The 20,744-nt window shown below is 39.6% G+C and overlaps 2 protein-coding genes across 9 annotated transcripts in view; both read right to left on the bottom strand.

Moving 5' to 3' along the window:
* Positions 1-20,744, bottom strand: part of arvcfb (ARVCF delta catenin family member b) — a 340,912-nt gene that overhangs the window by 104,636 nt on the left and 215,532 nt on the right. The gene's annotated exons all lie outside the window — the stretch shown is intronic.
* The window catches only part of sema4c (sema domain, immunoglobulin domain (Ig), transmembrane domain (TM) and short cytoplasmic domain, (semaphorin) 4C), a 226,463-nt gene that overhangs the window by 162,856 nt on the left and 42,863 nt on the right, over positions 1-20,744 (bottom strand). For both annotated transcript variants that reach the window (XR_013300455.1, XM_077601836.1), the window contains exon 3: positions 5,453-5,520. The gene's annotated coding sequence lies outside the window, so the exon portion shown is untranslated. The remainder of the gene's footprint in view (positions 1-5,452; positions 5,521-20,744) is intronic.

Raw genomic sequence — 20,744 nt, 5'->3', positions numbered from 1 at the left:
ACAAAACAAAGGTAATAAGCTGAATGATGCCAAAAAAACATCCTGCGGCAGCCACCTTCCTTCATTGTTTATTTCTCCAAGATGGTGGATTGAAGTCCGCGGTAAAACAATAGTGTCAAGTTTCAAAACGATAAACTTTCCGTCAATAAATTCTAATATAACGTGGACATTAAACGATGAAATTTGATATGCGAGTGAGTGCACACTGATTTTCAATGTATCACCTGAAGAGCACTCAAAACACTCACCCGTGCCACAAAAGTGATCAAAAGAAAACAGGGACTACATTCCACATTAGAAATGCACAAGCACACTGTCTGGAGTGTCATTTAAATGCAAAGTATAAACAGCCACCCTCCCTTCCTCACTCTCACTGACATACAACAAACGCAGCACCACGCCAACACACATTGGCTCATTGGTGTGCATGTGATGCGACAATAAAGACAGTGAGTTGCTTTGTCTTCAACTTGGGATGGGAGCACCATCTCTTTCTTATGCTCTCATCTCCATTCCATCCCTATTGTGCTTTTCAATCCAAGCCTTGAAGAGTCATGGAGGATATGAGTCAGAAGTGAATGGACATGTTGGTCAGTCCGAACCGTAACGAGAACCTATCCGTATTCCTTCCTTCCAAAGATAATCGCTACATTTAGAGCGCTAGAAAGCTCACGCACAGCTGTGTATGACTCAACCAAGTTTAAACAGTGAATAATGAGAGCTGGCACAAGCAGAGCAATTTGTAAATGTGACCATCTACGTGTGAACGTGCATGCGCATAAGAAGAGAAGGGAGTGTGTGAGGGGCCAGCTGATGACTATCAGCCAGGGGCAGTTTTGCTAGTTGCTTCCTGAGTGCTGATGTGGCCCTTGAGACACAATCGACCCAACCATGACTCTATAGTTGGATTGCAGGTGTCCACTGCAGCACAACAGCGTCACCTGGTGCTACAGGTTGTAACTGCAACATGTGAAAGACTGCAAGCATCCCTAGCAAGGCTCTCCAAGCACCATTAGTATACCAAAGTTGGCAAAAGTGCACCCAAACTGCACTTCAGTTGAAGTACACGTGTAAAATAAGGGTAATTATTTACCTAGTTCTACATTGTCTTGTGTGTCTTGTGTCTGTCTTGCTACTGCAACCAAAAAAATTCCCGAATACGGGATGAAATAAAGTTCTAACATAACCTAATTATTTAACCATGTCATTAAGTTTAAATCAAAAAGTATTGCGTATGTGCAGTACATAGTGCACAATGTGTCCGTTTGACAGAATTTATTTTTCATAAATTTGAAAAGACTTTTGCAACGAATACAACAAATAACGAAACCACAGCTGAACACACCAAAAAGCGGTACAGCTTCGTTCTGTAACTTTGATTAATGGATTTATGATATCGTATCCTTCTAGTCATTGGGTGCAGGAATAGGGTAATGCAAGTCACATATACATTCACACACACCCCAAATGCAAACAATAGCTTGGTATGTGCATGAAGCTCACATGCACCATGACAAGGAAAGATAAATCAACATCATACACATGTTAAACAAACAGCAATCCATTCTAGCCATACGACTAAAAACATTCTACGCAATGATTAATAGGGCTTGTCCAGATTCTACTCGCTATGGCATAGTATCTGTGTGCTGAGGCAAGGAAAATAAGCAAGTGGTCAGTTTACATGATACAGACAAGAAAAACGACCTCAAGAATGAGCATTCTGGTCCTCAGCTTTGTATATATTGAGCTTAGCAAGCCTTGCACTAAAAAAACGTTGGCATTGAATGGCAGAATTGAAGTTGTAAATATGAATAAGTGTTTCTGGTAGTGTTAGTACCTATGGGGAAAGTCTATGACTTCCTGGATGGCTCAACTTTGCATTTCCATACCTGTCAACCTCTGCCGATAACTGCCCTTATAAATGATTATGATTCCCCTTACAAACCCCCCAAAAACCTTACAAACACCGTACGAGTCGTACGGTGTTTGTAAGGTTTTTGGGGGGTTTGTAAGGGGAATCATAATCATTTATAAGGGCAGTTATCGGCAGAGGTTGACAGGTATGCATTTCAATACTAAAGCTATGAAGAACATCTTCACGGAAAGATTCCATTTATTTCTAACGGGTATGTCCACCCTTTCTTCTGGTAGCATTCAGTGGGTTGACCCGCTACTTCCTTTGCTGACACAATAGATAAAGATGTCTCCCTTTAGAAATCTATACTTTTGTAGTGACCTCGAAAGTGCCAAGCGAGTGTGTGATAGTGGCACAGAAGTAAAGTGTGATCTGTCTTTCCTCAGTCACTCTCCTGTAGGATGTCATCCATCATGTCCAACTATTCGGGTTCACCTCCAGTCAAATGGACAAGACAAAAGGTGTTGTCAAAGTGTCTCCGAGTGAGTGACGAGGCCAGGCCTGTCTGAACAAAGCCCACTAGCTCACTCCGTAGAATTACATGGAATTGATCAGACTGGAGTTATTTCAAATAAATAACTAAACATACTTTGGTGAATAAACTATATCATTCCATCTTAATGAAATGCCCATAGTCTCTTCATTTATGGATACTATAACCATCCATAACTTCATCTTGCCTTCTGGCCAATAGGAGGCATGCTTGGTGTCTTCCACAAACGGATTCATCGTGCATGGAAAAATGATTAGCCATGGAGCTGAACACCATTAGCCTCATAAATAAGACAGTGGCAAGCTATGAGAGCCCTTCCTGACATCTATCTGAATATCAAGTACACCCTGATCCAAGTTGTCTGCCCTTCAGTTTTTATCTCCACAGGGATAGATTTTGCACACGCCAAATCCAATGACGTTGAAACATTGCGAGAAACAGTGAAAAGAAATACGTATTGTTTCTGTCAACTTGTTTCTCCATAGTTTTACGTGAAACCACATTATTGCCATCTTTATTTCTAGTCACCGTTTTTCTGCCTCTTTTGTGAAATTATGAATTAGCCAGTAGAAGGATGTAAAATAATATATCTGTCACAATAAATAAGCTGTCAGAGAAGCACAAGTTTAAGGCATCATCTATCACAAGGGTGTCAGACTCGGGTTGGTTTGCGTCAACTTGATTTCACGTGGGCCGGACCATTTTAGATATAATATTTCGATATATTTTTTTATAAATGGATTAAAAGAACTGGATTAAAAGCCCTGAATATTCAGTTTTTTATAGATCTAAAACAATGTTTATATATACATATATACTCTTCATTTTAATTTGATCCTAAAACAGAAAGTCAGCACTCATGATTTACTTTACCGGGACACACAAAATGATCAGATTTGGCCCCCGGGCCGCTACTTTGACGCATGTGATCTATCATCTGCTTGTAATAATATCCTGGAATCCTTTCAAAAAAGCTTGGTTCACTACTTGGTGGCTTAAATGAGATAGCATAAAAACATCAGAGATTTTAGATCTGGACAATCCCTTTGGTTTAATACTGAAACAAGTTGAACAAAAATTAGTTGACTTAAATAAAGACTGGATTCAAATCTGATTCATATCGCAATTCTCTGCTGAATAGTTTGCCCTGTTTTCCAAAGAATTCTATGAAAATGGAATATCCTGATAATCCATTCACTTGATGCAGCAATCAGATGGACACTTAGGAAATGAGTGGTGCTGTTAAAGATGAGAGAAAAATAGAGTTGCAGAATGATTGACTCACCATTTTATTAAATGATATGAATCAACACAGCCAGATTTGATTGTGTCTGCCTCTCAATGTCTGTGACTCAATCAGTGGGCTTGCCCCCTCCCCATTTTTGCTCTCACGCACATTACCCACTCATGTCATGGAATCAATTTAGCTGTCATTGAAACATGGCGGGTCAGCGTGAACTAAAATCTGTTTAATGCTTCTGAGGGGAATATTTTCTGTTCAAGTGCAAATACAAAATATCTGAAACATCGCACTGTCATTATCTGAGTGCTGCTCTCATATTTCATCAAGTCACCAAGGACAAAATGTCCCCATAAAGTATGGGAAACAGATTGCCAACAATGGCCATCTTTCCTTGTTATGATCGGCAAGATTTAATATTCTGCACTGACAACTTAAAAATTCTCCAACAATTTGCTGTCTGGCAGTGCAAGATTTAACATTTATTTCTTATCAACATCATTGCATTATGTCATCATTTCATTGACATGAAATAATAATAACAAGCACTCTAAATTACCCCTCGTTATGGGTGTGAATGGTTGTCTGTCTCCTTGTGCCCTGCGATTGGCTAGCAACCAATTGAGGGTGTCCCCCGCCTGGTGCCCGTAGTTAGCTGGGATAGGCTCCAGCACCCTCCTCGACCCTTTGTGAGGCTAAGTGGTACAGAAAATGAATGAATGAATAAAAGCTGTTCCCAGAGAGTGACCTCCAGTTCACCTGTCTTAGGCTACTACCAGTCAATTAACATTTTTATGGGCCGGGTGTCAGTAACCCCTCAACCTTTGGCCACAACACATCAAGCTAAGCCACTGGAGCGTAGGACAGTTCGGGTCGACTGCCAGTCCAATAAATCTGACCAGTGACGGAGACCTGTTCACCTCTGTTTACTTAAAAGCGATCTCTCTGACTTTCAGTCTCTCTTTCTCCCTTCAATTGATTCATAGCCAGGAGCGTTTTAGGCTGATAGCAAGCAGACTGAACAATGAGTATCTGTGTGTGATCGTGCATGTGGCTGACCAAGCAGGAAGAATGACCTTGCCAACCCAAACGTCTCCAATGACTGTTAAGAGAATCTCCTGACACCGTTTCTGAAGTGTAGAGAATCCTAAAGGGTCAGTTTGAGTCGGGAAGGAAAGCAAGAATATCTTTTTTTTTTCATTTACAATGAGTGTAGGCCCGCAGCAATGTAATCCATGGGTGACCAGAACATCCATAGGTTAGTCGTAGTTATAAATGTATGAAGAATTATGATTGGTGATTCAATATGCGTACTTGACCTGAAGATGTATTATTGATGTAGTCATGTTTAATTCAAAAGATGTCCCCAAGCCCAAAAAGTTGTACTTTTGGGTTTCAAGTTACTTAGTCATTGCAAATTGCCTGGTGACTTGGAAAAAACTGTTTTTAGTTAACACAACTTACCTGCCATGCGTGAATCCCACATGTTAACTATCATAACACAGTCATTTCATATCACAAAATTCATATATTTTGCCAAGAAAAAAACCCATCACTTACCAGGTTAATCGTTTCACTACAATTCTGCTTAAAACTATAATTTGAGAGGACCAACTAAAAATTGTGTACCTGATTAATATTTTGTAAATAATCATAATATAAAAGCTCATCTTTTATAAATGAGATTTGTAAATTCAGTGAGTCAGGTGCAATTGCAAAACAATATCTATCTGCACATATTTTTGATATTATTAATTTTGTTGCTCTTGGGCCCTTTAAAACTAAACAAAATTCGACTGACCTTACTTTAGTGAAGATGGAACAAACATCTTTGCACCTTCAGGTGATGGACTGGACCCAAGTGGTGATCTATCCCCAAAAAAAGGAGAGACACAATGTTAAAAGTAATTTATGGATGTTACCTGTAGTCATCCATCTTTGTCTTTCATTGTCTGCCGTGTGTGTGCAAAGGTCTTGATGACCTTCCTAACTTTTACTGTCACCGCCCTCTTTAATTTCAGAGCTTTGGCTTTGCTAAACGAGGGCGCTTTTCATCACAGGGAGGGCTGTCAGCTCCACTCGGCGGACGCTAAGGCCCGACGCTTTCAACTTCCACACACCTGTGTGTCCACAACATTACAGACCATTTCCTCTGTTCTTTGGCAAACAAGACCACACACACGTTAAACACACGCAAAAACACATTCACACATTTTCCTCGAGATAGATGCCGAGATTGGCATGACTTTGATTTGGCATTAAAATAGTAATGTGACCACCAGCACATATTCTACGGTGTGTTATTTATTCTCTTATTTTATTCAATTGCACAGAAGAAAGTACATTGGCAATCAGCTATATTCATTCCCAGCCATTGAGACATGAACATCATAAAAAAGGTTTGTTTCTACTGTTTTCCATTCTTTGGTTTTGAGCAGATGGACATCATAACCAAACTTGTTTATACATATTTACTAGTGAATATTTACTATGCTTTATTTAAAAACAATAATAGAAGGCAAGGCCCTCTCCTCACATTATTCCACATTCAAAATGAGAAAAATGTTTATCACTAAACGATGTTTTAAAACTTTGTATATTAAATATTTGATTTACTTTACCTTTACCTCCATTTATAACTTTTCTTGTAGCATATTTGCCAACTTGTACTTGCACATACATACAAGCTGTATGTGTGTATGTATGTGTACATTAAGAATACCTTCAAAAACTACACTTATGTTACATTGAAACAAAATTCCAACAATATTCAGTATAAAGAGCAATAACTGCTCAGATATATAGCACAGCTACACTATAGTTTCAATTCAAGCAAATCTATAATGTCTTATTCCAAGTAATCATGAATAAATACAGAGAGAAGTTACAGTGCGATTAAAATACAAAAATGGAATTTGTGTATTGCTCTTTCTGTAAACTATAAAGGCCAAAGGCAGCTTGCAAGATCTTGGATTCATTCTTATTGCACTGTCTCTTTGCCCCGCTTAAAAGTTGGTCACAGGTCTCTGTTCAAACAGCTGCTATCTGCTTGCTTGATCGAAACACTTGGTGCCCTTAGCTGTTTACACATATTCTGCAAAGACCACTGCTAAAGCCGCAAGGCTGTGTGGGGATTTTAGAACACCTCGAGGCTTAACAGGGGCCTTGATCAGATTCAACACACACAGACATACAATGCTGACTACAGAATGGCCATCTTAAATAGATTGGTTTGAAGTTGTGCGCACACGCCAAAATCGTGAAAATTATGCACTCATGCACGACTTCTCGGAACAGCGCCTAATCAATATAGAGCATGCGTTGTAAGATTTGTAAAGCAGAACTAGTTAACGCAATGGTTCATCGAGGGTTTGTCAATCTACTGGTCATTGGCGGAGATGAGATGCCGTCGACCAGTAGTAAACTGGAGAGAACAAGAAACGATGTGTTCTTACCATCCCAGGCCAGTTGGGGGTGGAAGAACACTATGTGTTATTGAACTACCGCTGACCTAAACTGTCATGTCTATGATTAGAAATATGTTCACTCATGGTTTCATCATAATATTATGGTTTTGTGACTCCTGACAAGGATTTGGGACAAGTGAACCTTGGTTTTTGACTGACACCAACAGCTTTTCATTCCATTTGCGATTGGACAGTTATTCATTCAATTTAAATTGCTGCCTTGTTCATGTGCGGAGCAAACAGACAGATATGTGTTAATGAAGCCATATAGTAGAATATATATACTAGCTTGCTGAATGGCTTGTAAAGTGGTAGGATGGAGGGGGGTTTACAGGGGCAAAGGTCAAGGGCGGGGTTGCACGGTTTTTACCTGCTGAGGTAGACAGAGTTTATCTGAACCTAATGGACTGGTTAAAAGCAAATACATGTAACAAAGCTTAATGTCAGGATTGCGTTCAGCCATTCTTGATGAGTGACAGAATGGCCCTATTTAACTGAACCCTTACAATTGTAAATATGAGCTATTTCTCAACTAATATGAATGTTTTTGGCTGATTTATTACTGCAAGAGAGTAGGTAGAAGATGTATCTCTCCAAGTGACAGCTTTAATACAACTATGTACATGTTTTCTATGAAAAATGTTTGTATACGCATAGTGTGTTTACTACTGGCAGGATAAAGGAAAGTGCTGAAAGATTTTGGAGCAGGCAATTATACAACCCATCACAAACAAACTGCAGAATGTAAAGTGATCCTCAAGATAAGTGCTTTAAATTCCATGTTTGAACTCAAGCAACGGTGATGTCTAAAAGTAGACTGAAATGTGCTTGCATTCATTCAATTGATGTGATAGGGGGTATATTCGATTTCCAATCACTTGATCTCTCATATTTATATTTTTTATCTTCATACAAGTTTTAAAAGGTAATTATTTAAAGCCAGTGACAATATGTGTCCAATGTTACTATGTCTCTATTCTAACTCTACTCAATACGATGTGACAGCATGAAAAGCCGACACATTTCTGATGGACCAATTGACTGGCAGGCGTTATTGATTTTCCAGCGTAAGCGGCCAAAAGGAGCTCCGGCATGCCCTTGCAGAATTATTTGGCACCGTGAGCTCATTTGGCCAAGCTGTGTGGCTGTGAGAGAAATGTCCAGTTTGGCTTTGATGCTGAAGGAAGGTGAGCTGCCTCTCTCGGAGGAGTGAGAATCATCCATCCAGGTGGATGCTGACAGGGCCAGATAAGTATCTCACCCTGGGCCAAAATAACACAGTGTCCCATTGAGACTCAATAATTACATGGGCCCGCTGCCACACTGGCCCTGATGTATGGCCGCAGATAGCCATCTCACACCCGCTAAGCTGCTGCGCGCACAAAAGCGCACGCGCACACATGCTCCACGCACACACTTGCACTTAACACATGCCTTGAATGTCCACACGCATACAAACATTGAGAGGGCAAATGACTCATGCAATTCTGTACACTACATGTGGTGATACCTTTGTGGGATGCCAAATATTGGGACTGTTGCAAGTGCTTTATTTGAGTTACAACATTAATTTTAGTCTGGAAGAAAAAATATTTTTTTAGATCCCGCAGGTGTCTTGAGACTTTTTTTTCCTATTACCAAACACTCAACAGCTGCTGAACAATATGTCCAGGCAAAAAACTTCAATATTACGAGCGACGGGTTATTTGTTATGGGCTTATTGATGGTTGTCTTTGTGCTGAAATGAAGCTACCCCAAAGTTGCGAAATGTGACATGAAAGATGAGAAAAATAAATACGACTACACAGCACGGTGGAAGGAGTATCAGTGTTTGGGTGTGCTTTGCTACCCCAGGGCCTGGACAGCTTGCTAATAACAATGATAATAATAATAAATTCACATGTTTAATGTTTGATACTTTGCTGAATTAATTGGAAGCCATGTCTCTTATGTTTGAAGTTTAAATTCTGATGAACATTGCAACAAGACAATGATCTAAATCAGAGAAGAAGCAACATAATGGAACCAGGAGGGACAAGGCATATAGTTATCACTGTTTGTGAAGGTCTTCCACCCTGCAGCCTTTTTACATTATCCCCAGAGTGAGTACAAGGCTAGGCTATAATGTGAACTTGCAGGTGATGTGTTCTTTTCTTAAGTTGCCACCCTTCATTTGAGGAGCCGATACGCTGACAGCAGCACATAGGGCCAACAACATCTGATACGCCCGCCTTGGGGCAAGTTCACAACAGGCTGGAGAGTTCACGACATGTCTAGCATTGTACAATCGTCCCCTGGGTGCAACACCTATGATTTATATAGCGATACAAAGATCTGATCGTGTGTCAGGTCACCTCCACGTTCTAACTACAACCAGGGCACTGACTCCCAAATCGGGGTGATGAAGCTCAGTGTTTGAGGAGTAAATAAATAAATTCCTGGAACCCACGTCATCATAGAAGACTCCACTTGATAGCTTATATCGCGTGCTGTACGTTTTCTAAGATCATAGCAACCAAACTAAGCTTTTTACAGGTGCTTCTATAGAAGAAAAAAATCTGGGCTAACATTGATAAATTTACAGTGAAATCATGATAAAAATGATCATCCACAACTTCAGGCGAGTTGTTGTCCTACAGAGTGTTGAGCAGTCTCGTGCGTGGCTGAGTTTAAGTAGACTCGAGAAGCATGTGTAGAAAGAAAATGGAATCCCCAAAGCCTCCCAGCCACAGAAAGCAGTCTTCATTAATCTCACGAACCCAGACAGGCCCATTGTGACCTCCTAAATAGCCGCTGACCATATCTGATATCCCACAGTAAAGGGTGGGGATATGGAACAGCATTCAACAATGTTAAGGTCGTACACAGGTGATATTAATCTATACAGAAACACATAAAGTAAATAAACTCCTGCTCTTTCACAACAAATATGGTTATGTTTTGTCTCACTCTATATTTGTAGCATTTATTTGATTAAAGAGCAAACAGGGTAATTATAACCACTACTTTTTATGGCAAAATGATAATACTGGCTAATACGTATATAGGCTGTGCACAGAGAGAATCAAATAACAGGTACTTATTGTATTTTTTTTTAGGATTGCACTGGAAAATAATATAAAAATCCAGCTCCATCATAAAAGTTCATTGTAAATCCACACTGGAAACTTTCTTGGCTTTCGGACAGCAGCCCCTGCTGCAGCAGTTGTATTACCTCCCACCATTATTATCTTGTACTTTAATGGACTGTAACAGCCCATTCCCCTGCTTAAAGTCCCCCTCCTGCCGCATCATCTCCCTCTGCTCAGCATCTCGTTCCTGGCTGTTACACTTCAGCACATGGCAGCCAGCAGGGAAGTACAACCATACCAGTGACCCATGAATCTGGCACATCAACATGGTCTTCCTGTTAAAATCCTCGTTACTTCTCTCCTCAGAGTAACTCAAAATCTTACTGTTAAAAACATTTAACTGTGGAAAATTGTAATCCAAGTATATCTAAAAAAATTGATATTCTTCTTGACAACTAAGTGATGTTGCACTGCTACTTTTACAACGTTTGGGCATGATCCTAATGAGACAAAATGAGAAACTAACAAAGAAACCTCTTCACTACAAATACTGCCAATAGTCTCATATTTACCTCTATGCGAGACCGGAATAAGGCGTAAAGAACGATTTAACCTTATGACTGCCTAAAGCACATTTTTGTGAAAATTAAAACGTTCTCATGACAGGCCTAAATAGCAAAAATACATTGGGTGGCAAAAAACGTTTTGAATATAGCACCATGCTCCCTAAACACTGTAGAAACAAAAAATAATGATAAGACTCCGTTAGGTGCCGCCATCTCTCGCTAGCCTGAAGAAATAATCACCCTCTGCAAAACAGCTATTAAATGTAAACAAAAGACGAGCACAGATAAACAAACATTTTCTTGGAGTTTTTTTGGCTATGAAACTCCAAAACGGTTTTCATTGCTCAAGAAAAAATATTCATAATAAATATCTGAATTATTTCAGAAATCTTATATTGGTCAATTTGGATGGAAAAAATCCGAAAATTATGCTAAAGAGGTAAATAGAACCTTCATACATTACAAAATGCAATAAATCCTCCAAGCATCGAGGAGCCAAAGGGTTAAATGTAACACTCCAAAATGCCCATAAAGAGTAAATTAGCGTATCAGTGCTAATCCAGTAATCAATAGTTCCTCAGAGCATAAATAAGCAAGGATAAAAGCCAGCGATTGCTGCAGAAGTTCTGAATGTTCTTAAAATAATGGATGATGCTCGAGCAGCATGCAACAACAGGTCGTCAGTGACAGAGAATTGGATTCCCACCACTGATACCTCATCTCGTGTCACGGGCTGTTGATGAACTTGTTTCCAGACAGCCGCGCCACCTTGGCCCGTGGTTGAGAATAGAGGAATGCCCCCAGTGGGGCCTGAAAATGAAACACCTGCTACTCTTGCCCACTCCACTCCACTCCACTCCACTCCCTGACTCCCAGCCTTCTCCATTTACCAAACACTGGTTTCTACGAACTCTCCACAGCTTCCATTTGCCATGCTATGCGTTTGTACCAAAAGATGCGCTGTGGGCTTGCAAGACTATTTGTGTGGGCATATGTGACAGTCCATCTTTTCTGGTTATGCGTCCATAATCATGTATGAGGAGAAGCGAGACAAACAGCTGAAGTCTAATGAGCTTTAATGAGTCCTAATAGTGGAAAAGCCATCTAGAAGCCATGACCTTGGAATTATGATCATTGCCGATGGACATAACACATCTAAAAACAGCCTGGGAACCAAGTTGAAGACCACTTTGAGGCATTAGATGTATTTCATTGTATAGTGGTGACTACAGATGTTGCAGGGATTCACAAATCAGGCAGGAAAAGCTGAAATAAACCTAAACGGTCAAATAAATCATCTTGATGTAACATTTGTGGTGTTTTTTTGTTTGTTTTGTTTTGCTCATAACATCTGTCAACCCATTAGTGACTTTGCAACTCTGCCTATAATATTATGCATTTGACGCAAATGTTCCTTTAATGCAGCGGCTCTTGTTTTGTTGGCTTCTGCAGCTACAGAGAATTGCGACATTAATTTTCAAAATGTTCTCACCATATGGCGATGCTTTGCCACAAGACTACTGCCATATCCCCAAGGCTTCAACAAATACACACACACACACACACACACACACACACACGTTCCAACAAATATTCTCTCTCTCACACACCCACACTTGATAGTTTTCTTTCCCTTTCTAATTCACACACTGGTGAAGCTGATAATGTGATCCCTTTTGCAGGGCAGCTAACACAAACAGCTCGCAGGCCATAAGTCCTTGTCGCAACTTTTTTTCCTTTTTTTTGTGGGACCATAAATTACAGACTAGATCCCTCAGGGGATGTGGAGTTTATTCATTTAGCAAGGATAGCTGAGACCCTGCCACAGCACTGTTTGCGTAAAATAATAATTTTACATGGAGAGGTCTCTTGAATATTACAATTTTATTATTTAAGCCACAGGTGTCAAAGTGGCGGCCCGGGGGCCAAATCTGGCCCGCTGTATAATTTTGTGTGGCCCGGGAAAGTAAATCATGAGTGCCAACTCTCTGTTTTAGGATCAAATTAAAATGGTAGATATATATGTATATTATATTTCCTGATTTCCCCCCTTTTAAATCATTAATTGCATTTTTTAATCCATTTTTTTCTGTGTTTTTAGGTCAAAAATCATCTTGCAAAATCTAAAAATATATAAAAATATTTTCTGTTTTCCACTTCAATATGGAACATAATAAAAAATGGTTTCCTTTTGAAATGAAAAACAAATATTAAATAAATGATTTTCTGTTACTAAGAAAAAAAGCTCAAATAATCTATAAAAAAATGAATATTTAGGGCTTTTAATCCAGTTCCTTTAGTCCATTTATTTTTTTAAAGATCTAAATATATCTAAAATGGCCCGGCCCACATGAAATTGAGTTGACGTTAATGGGGCCGTATATGAGTATCATTTCATTCAATATGGTACTAGTACAGTGCCATGTCATTAATTTCTAAGACCTAAAGTACTAATACTTCAATGGCATTTTTTTAATCAAATTATATATTGGGAAGTCGGCCAATTATTTAAAAAAATGACAGGCATAAATGTGGTTAAGTAGAATGCATTAGTGAGTGTTGCAATAAACCTGGCAGCGCACTCTATGGCTGACTAGCTAATAAACAAAGGCCCTGTCAGTTTTATACGAAGGTTGCTGAAAAGAATAGCACAAGTGTTGCTGTTTTAATAGCATGCAGGGACTTATTAAAATTGAAACGGTGTATATTTCATTTGACGGAGACACAGAATCACACACTAACATCTCTCTAAAATAAAATAAAAATTAAAAGTGTACCCAAAGTTTGTTGGTGTCTAATTTCAGGAGATCTCAGCCTGAAGACCTTCACCTTAGTTTTGTAGGGATTGGATAGGTATGCAAAAGCTAGCAGCTCCACATTCTTCAGGCAAAATGAACTCCTCCTCTGAAAAATGTTTGACTGTCAGGTTGTTATGTTTGCGCCGTGAGTTAAAATCCTGAAGGAGGATGCACTCGAAAAGTAAAAAGATGATATCTAAGATGCATTTCAATATTATTCTGTGATTTGTTGAAATCACTGCGTTAGAGACGTCCTATTTTTCTTGTTTAAAATTTGGAAATGTTTATTTTCTTCCAATAAATGTTGGTATTCAAAGTACAAAACTATGCGGTTAGCTAATTTTACTTAGCATTTTGCACTAAGGAAAGGGTACGGATTTAAAAGTTTGAAATTTAAAGCAGTTTTAGACCCTTATTCATTTGCGTACGAGTTTTTCTAAAAAATGTGTCCGACCAGAAAAATAAACAGGTCAATCTCACACTCCATATACATGATATACTATTTGGTCCCCTATCTTCCCAGAATACCACCTCCAAGACAACTCTCCACGGGCCTTTAAATATTTTCTCCTGCTTATGTAAGACCATGTGTTTGGATCATAACAAAAGATGCATTATACTTCGAAATGGAGATGAGCCAACTTTTTTTACGAAAAAAAAACACTAGCTTTGATGACTTTTATATCCTCTATTTAGACCTCAGACACATTTTGATCCAGATATTGAAGCAAACTTTATCGGACTGTACAGATTGATCAATGACTTAGGCTAAAGAACACTCAGGAAATGAATTGTCCAGACTCCTAGTGATTTTTTTGTAGGTTTTTCTCGGCTTGTTGGTTTGACAGACGGTGATTGAGATTGGGCTGGTCTTTTCCTTCTTTGATCTTCAAGAAATTCTTTTCTGAGAGACATACCGAAGCAAAAAACAAGAGTTCCTTGACTATCAACCTCAAACGCACTTACACTCAAATACTGCAACTCGTGAACGGAAAAAATACATAAACTCTAGTATTTATGCTTCTTTACAGTTACATACGTATACTAAAAGATAAAACAAAATGTGTAGGCCAAGAGACAAAGAACATCTCTGCTCCAGCTCCCCAATTACCTGTCCATCTTCACCTCCGCCATCCCAGCTATCGCGACTACTGCTATTTTCAGCATGAATCGGACCTTCAGTTCCTTTCTAGTAACGTGACTTCCGTGGGTCAAGGATCAATGTCCCGTCACTCATTCAGTCCCGAATGATAAGTAGGCCGGTCAAGGTCAGCCAGTAATTATTTGCTTAATGAATACAGATGTGATCATGAATTTCCTGTCTATTTAATTATAAGAATGATTATAAAGGTATGCTGTCCATCTCATTTTCTCAAATTTTCCCCCTCACTATCAACTTTTTATAAAGGTTACTAGTCAACAGGAATTCAATTGTTTGTTTCCTCCCTCATGGGGACCCTCACTAAAAAGTTCTCACGTGGATCCCGGTGTGAACTGCCGGCTTCTTATGTCATTGGCCGTGTTTGTTCCCAATTTGAAAGGGTCTCGATGACACATTTGTGTCAGGAAGTAGTGGCGCTCATTGAGCAGCATTCAGAAACACAAAAGCCAAGCAGACGGCAGCAGTATTTACATCAGCGGCAACATTTAAAGCTGAAACAATGTCAGCGCTCGCCGTTGCGTGCGTCAACAAAGCGATGCTACGACAAGACTGGGTTGATCCGCCGCCATAGAACGTGATACGGGAAGAATGGGCTACCGATTACGTTTTGTTTTGGCCTCCAGCTTCACAAACAGACGCACTAACAAAGTATCCTTTCTCTGCTGTTTCCTTCCACTCTGATTGGACTAATTGGGACTTGTTGACAGCAAATCCCATCCGTACGGGAACAGGCCAATCGCGGCTCTGCATCTGTCATCCCTGGCACACAGGGCTTCCACTCTGCTTAGAAAGGCCTTTGTCTCAGTGACCTGAATGACCTCTGCCTCTTTTTTTAATATGAAAAGACTTATTATATGTGGGCAGTCCAGTGGGCAAGCGGTTAGCCTGTCGGGCTCACAGTTCTGGGGTCGAGGGCTCAATCCTAGGTTGGTTTTACGTTGTGGAATTGCACAACTCGATTGATGTCATACTGAGTCTGGCCAAATTTGCAACATCTCATGTAGCATTTTTTATATTATTCTCACTTAGTCACATAGTAATGTGCATTAAGTCCATATGTTCAAGTCTGTACTATTTTTAATGATCTCCATCTGGGAAAAAATAGTAATAAAAATTACTCTTAGTATCATTGACTATTACTGCAGTATAATACATAAACGGCCATTAGTACAAACAAACTGGACACCATTAGCATGGATTGGCCTTGCCATTGAGTCTTAAAATCACAATGAAAAAAAGGGAATCATCCTACCCCGAAAAAAATTACAAGAATTTATTTTGTATGAGGACTATTGAAAACATTGTCCAGATAAATTAAGCATGAATTTTAGGAATATGGAAATAGTGAATGCTGCAGCAAATCAACACACAATTTGTACGGTTATTATACACAGTGATTTATGGTGTTAACTACTGAATATGTTTAAGATTCCCCCTTAAAAAGCGGAGTTAGGAGTTTGGAGAATCCATTCAAGCATAAATTCCTTTCTACAAGTGTATTTTATTTCCTTTGCTTTGAACTTGTGCAAAGTGACAAGACACAACACCACCTTTGCTCCCGCAGTTAGGCTGTGACAAATGAGCATGATCGTTAAAGTGCGGCGGGAGCATTTGAGGAAGCCGAGAAGTCCACCCGTAGACTTTGAGAGCAACTTGTCTGTCGGCACTATTACTAGACGCTCATATCTTAGGCTTCACCTGTCTTTAATAGTTCAGCCGTGTACTGCCGCTAGACTGGCAAGTTCTCGGACTCTGTTTGTTAAGATTGATTGGTTTTGTGCAGTGGCGGTCCGTGAATTTCCTAGCGACGCCTTCAGCTGTCGGAATCAAACCAACCCTCAAAAATTATTTTATGGCCATAAAACCTCTACTGCAGCTACAGCTGCGACACATAAAAAATCAGCAATAATAACCTCATACAATTGAAATATTATTTAGGAATATAGCCATATTTTAATCACCAAAAATCCTTTTTACCTGTACACAATATCCATCCTCCTTCTTTTCTATGGCCATCGAAGCTAATGCTGAAAGTCGAGCCTGTCCTGTCGTATTTCTGGCATACGTTTTTATTCGATTTAGTGCTGAAAATGTTCCTTGTGACAGGCTTGCTTGCTTTGGAGGTGTCCGACCTTTCTTAATGATGTCCAGCTTGTTTTCTTGAAAAGTCTGTCTTGAAAATGGCTTTGACAGTAAATCTGCAAACAAATCAATTTCTTCTCCTCCTTCAGCCATTGCAGGTTGACAAAACCGCTATTAAATCAACACAACAATATATTTGCTTGTGCAGCTCGCTCCAGATGCAGTTTGGTAGCTCTGGCTCGTCCACTCTATCACTAGCCAATCATAGTTGGTGAAAGCGATGACGTACCCTACGCCTGCGAGAAGGCCTTGGTGTCACCAAATCAAATTCTGATTGGTTAAAGCAACAGTCTTATCGACGCTTGTTTAATGCAGCAGAGCCTGCAGAACTGATTGTAAAGGCCTTGAGGCAGATTTCTGACCCTGGCAACAAATAATGGCTGAAATGTGATTGGTTAAATGGGATTAAAATTATAAATAGTGTAATCGCGCCTTATGTGTGGTTGGACTCGCTACTCTCTTGTTTGTCCACTCCGACCACGTCCACACAATGGAGTCTTTAACAGGAGCTGTCATCAGACCACGCTTGTATGACCACAGCGGGCACTGAGGTTAGCCTGGGTCAGATTAGCTCTGTTTGCATGGCATTGAAAGCCATGTCGCTACAGTTAAAGGTGGTTTTGTTATATTTTCTAAAGGAGTCCGTGGCAGCTTTCAGCCTCGTGTTTACCAACTCGGAGCTCCAAATAGGCAAGGACGGTCATTTTGTCAATGCGGTTTTAAAAAAAAGTGCTTTGGGAAAAAAAGCCTTAGGTAAGGTGTTCAGCGGGTGTCTCCACTTTGCACCTGAGGTTCGAGCAATACAGGACAGTAAGTGCTGACACGTCCATTTGCTCTGGCGGAAAAAAAGAGGGCGAGGCCGTGAATGGCGGCGCTGAATGATGGCGGCAGGTGAATTGTTGTGACAGCGGATACAGTGTATCAAACTATTGCTTTTAAGTGTGTGATTATTCCCAAGCCGCGAGTCAGTCCGTGTTTTCTTACAATTTGGCACAGCATGTGGCCATTACTTTGGAAACAGATACTCTTTGCCTAACCCATTGTGCTTTTTTTTCCTTCTGTGATAATACAATGTTTATGAGATATTGCACTGTACACACAGTCCTGCGCCAGCTGCAGCCATTATTTGATACCTGTAATTAAGCCGTAAGTAAGGCGCTCAAGAGCTTGAAACTGCGGATACAAAAGAGGTAGGGTGACGTGATCAGATAATGTTGAATCAGCTTGTGATCCTCGCTGTTACTGAACAACCGGCGGGCAGGTGTTTTGGAATAAAAGGGATTGAAAAAGATACAAAACGAGCCTCAAGAAAAGTGTACAAATGAATCATGATACTAATAATACAATGTAATAGCTTCAAGTTCCTATGCTGTCAATTCTGTTTCTGCATTTCATGTTTGTTTTGATATGGCAAATCAGAATAAAAGGGATTAATTCCATTTTAAAGGTTTCAAATATCTGTTTTCCTGACTATTATTAGTTCTCAATATACAATGTACATATTTTCGCCAAACCAGCAATTTAAGTGGAAAAACGGAATACGTTCCACAGGTAGAAAGTGTCATTTTGTTGTTTTCTGAACCAGTAGATGGCAGTAATGCATAACTGAGTTATTTACCCCATAGCTATGTTTTTTTTTTTTTATAAATTTGTGAATTGTGTGTGATTTCATATTTCTAGTTTACTCTGTTTTTTTTAAATGTCTATATTTACTACATTCACGAATTAAATAAAAAAGAATGCACTGTTACATAACATAGTAGCCCTCATACACTGCCTTTCTTGAAGTGTAAAAATTGTAGTATGGCTGGGTGGGCAAGTTGGGGGGTCCGTCGGGCGAGGTGATAAGAATGGCTAAGCCGTATCTTAAATTTCAAAGGACAAAAGCATGTTGGGGTATGGTAGTAAATATTAACAAGAGGGATTTTACCGTAATCTTTCATTTAGAGTGCTATATGATTAAAACAGGAGTAAATTTTTGTCTGCAGTTCTCCTTAAAAAGTTGAGAATCCAGAAGTTAAGGATATTCTGAATCAGCTGTAAGCTTGCAATATAGATAGTGCACTAATGAACTTAAAGTCGTTCTGAAAAAAAAATCAAGTTCCCTTTCCAAGTCTATTTTCTGCTAATTTTGTCACTCACAAATGCACGGATAACCTAACTTCTACTCACAATTTTTACAAAATTAAATCGTCTTTACAAAATATGGACATTAGAAAGCTGTGACTACTATTCCATGTTTTGTCAAATGGGCTACTTCAAAATAACCCATTATACAAGAAAGAACCTTGTGAATAATTGTCTTACTGTAGTTAAAATGTTAAAGCAAAACCTTTAGACAGCAAGGATAAATACAGTGAGACATTTTAACATGATCATTCAGCATATATTATAACCTCGGTCGGCACTAGTCAAGCACAGCAAATAAACGCCTTTGAGGTGGGAAATAAGACAATCAGATAGACTGGCCATCAAAGACACAGTCAAAGAGTCACTCTAAAAAAAGACATCCAGGCATGTATAGTTATGGAGTTAAAGGGTGACGATAGGTGATGAGCTGCAGTGAGTGGCTGACATCTGTCTAATATCCACTGAGCCCCCATGCGGTAGTCTTTCCCACTCAGCCAGGCAGAAAATCTCCACTCGTGCCTCGGCGAGACGTGAGCTGCCAAACCCGGCAGTTGTTCCCCTCCGTGAACACGGCTTTGAAGCTATAAGCCGCTGGCCAAGTCCAACTAAGGTTTTGGAGTCATTCAGTTGCTGTTCAGGGAAAGTGAAAAGATCCTCTGTCTCCAAATGTTTTGAAGTGAGCAAAAAAATGATTGGTTTCTGGATGAAGGGTCACAAATTTGCATTAAATCTGAGTAACATCCCGCTCTAGCTCTTGATCATTACTATCGTTTTCAATAATGTGCATTTAGACATTTACTCCACTGTCAAAAATCTTAGTTGCAGCCTAAAAAAAACCAAACCCCTGACAAGTATCTTAAGTTACTGTTACGTACAGCAAGAATCGATTCCAATAAATCCGTCTCCTGAGTGAGATAGATTGTTCTGGCAAGGTCCTAAAACAAACAGAAAATGAATCTCTTTGCTTCTTTTTTTGCTGCTGGTTGACAAAATCTCTCATAGAGGAAATCGAGGCTTCTGACAAGTGTAGTCTTCGAAGATAAATGACTCAAAAGAACCTGAGAAGGGATGTGAAATGTGACACTTTCTGCTAGAAAAAAACAAAACAAATGGATGAGCGTTCCTGCTCACAGTATTGTCGATGTTTTTGGTGGAGTTATGGAAATAACTGGCTTTGTGATTGTAATGACGTCAACCATACTTCCAGAAGCAAGAAACCCATGCGGGTTCATGTCACGCTACATGTCAGAATTGAAATGATGTTTCTCGGGAGTCATTCAAGCGGCGCTTTGACCTGATGCTGGAAAAGACCCTCCGCTTTAGATCTAAAGTGTGTTTTAGTGCGTCTGAAGCACGCTGACGGCTGAGCTTGCCAAAGGCTCACGAGCTCCATGAAGTAAGAAGATGGATGCTCATAAGTGTTGAGGTCACGTGTACATTATGAGTTCAGTGCGCCATGATAATATGAGCTGTCTTAAGCTGATACATTAACATAGAAATAGGGATTGGATGATTAGCTAACAGTTCTGTAAGCAATATAATTAATGTGCACCATTTTCTTGTGCAGCAGCTTCTACTGAAAGTGATGATTAAAGAATTTGAATTTGGTGCGTTATGATTATACCCAGGGAAAATATTAGTAACACCTTTCAAAGTGATGCAATGCAGGTCTTACACAGCTGAAAATGGAGCCCCAAGCAATAAACACAGTGTGATGGATAATAATTTTCAGGCAACGTGTTCATGTTTTCTCACGA

Source organism: Stigmatopora argus, chromosome 5 (assembly GCF_051989625.1).
Source record: "Stigmatopora argus isolate UIUO_Sarg chromosome 5, RoL_Sarg_1.0, whole genome shotgun sequence".
Classification (NCBI taxonomy): domain Eukaryota; kingdom Metazoa; phylum Chordata; class Actinopteri; order Syngnathiformes; family Syngnathidae; genus Stigmatopora; species Stigmatopora argus.
Note: the sequence above shows the minus strand (reverse complement) of the source record. Positions and strands in the feature narration are given on the sequence as shown.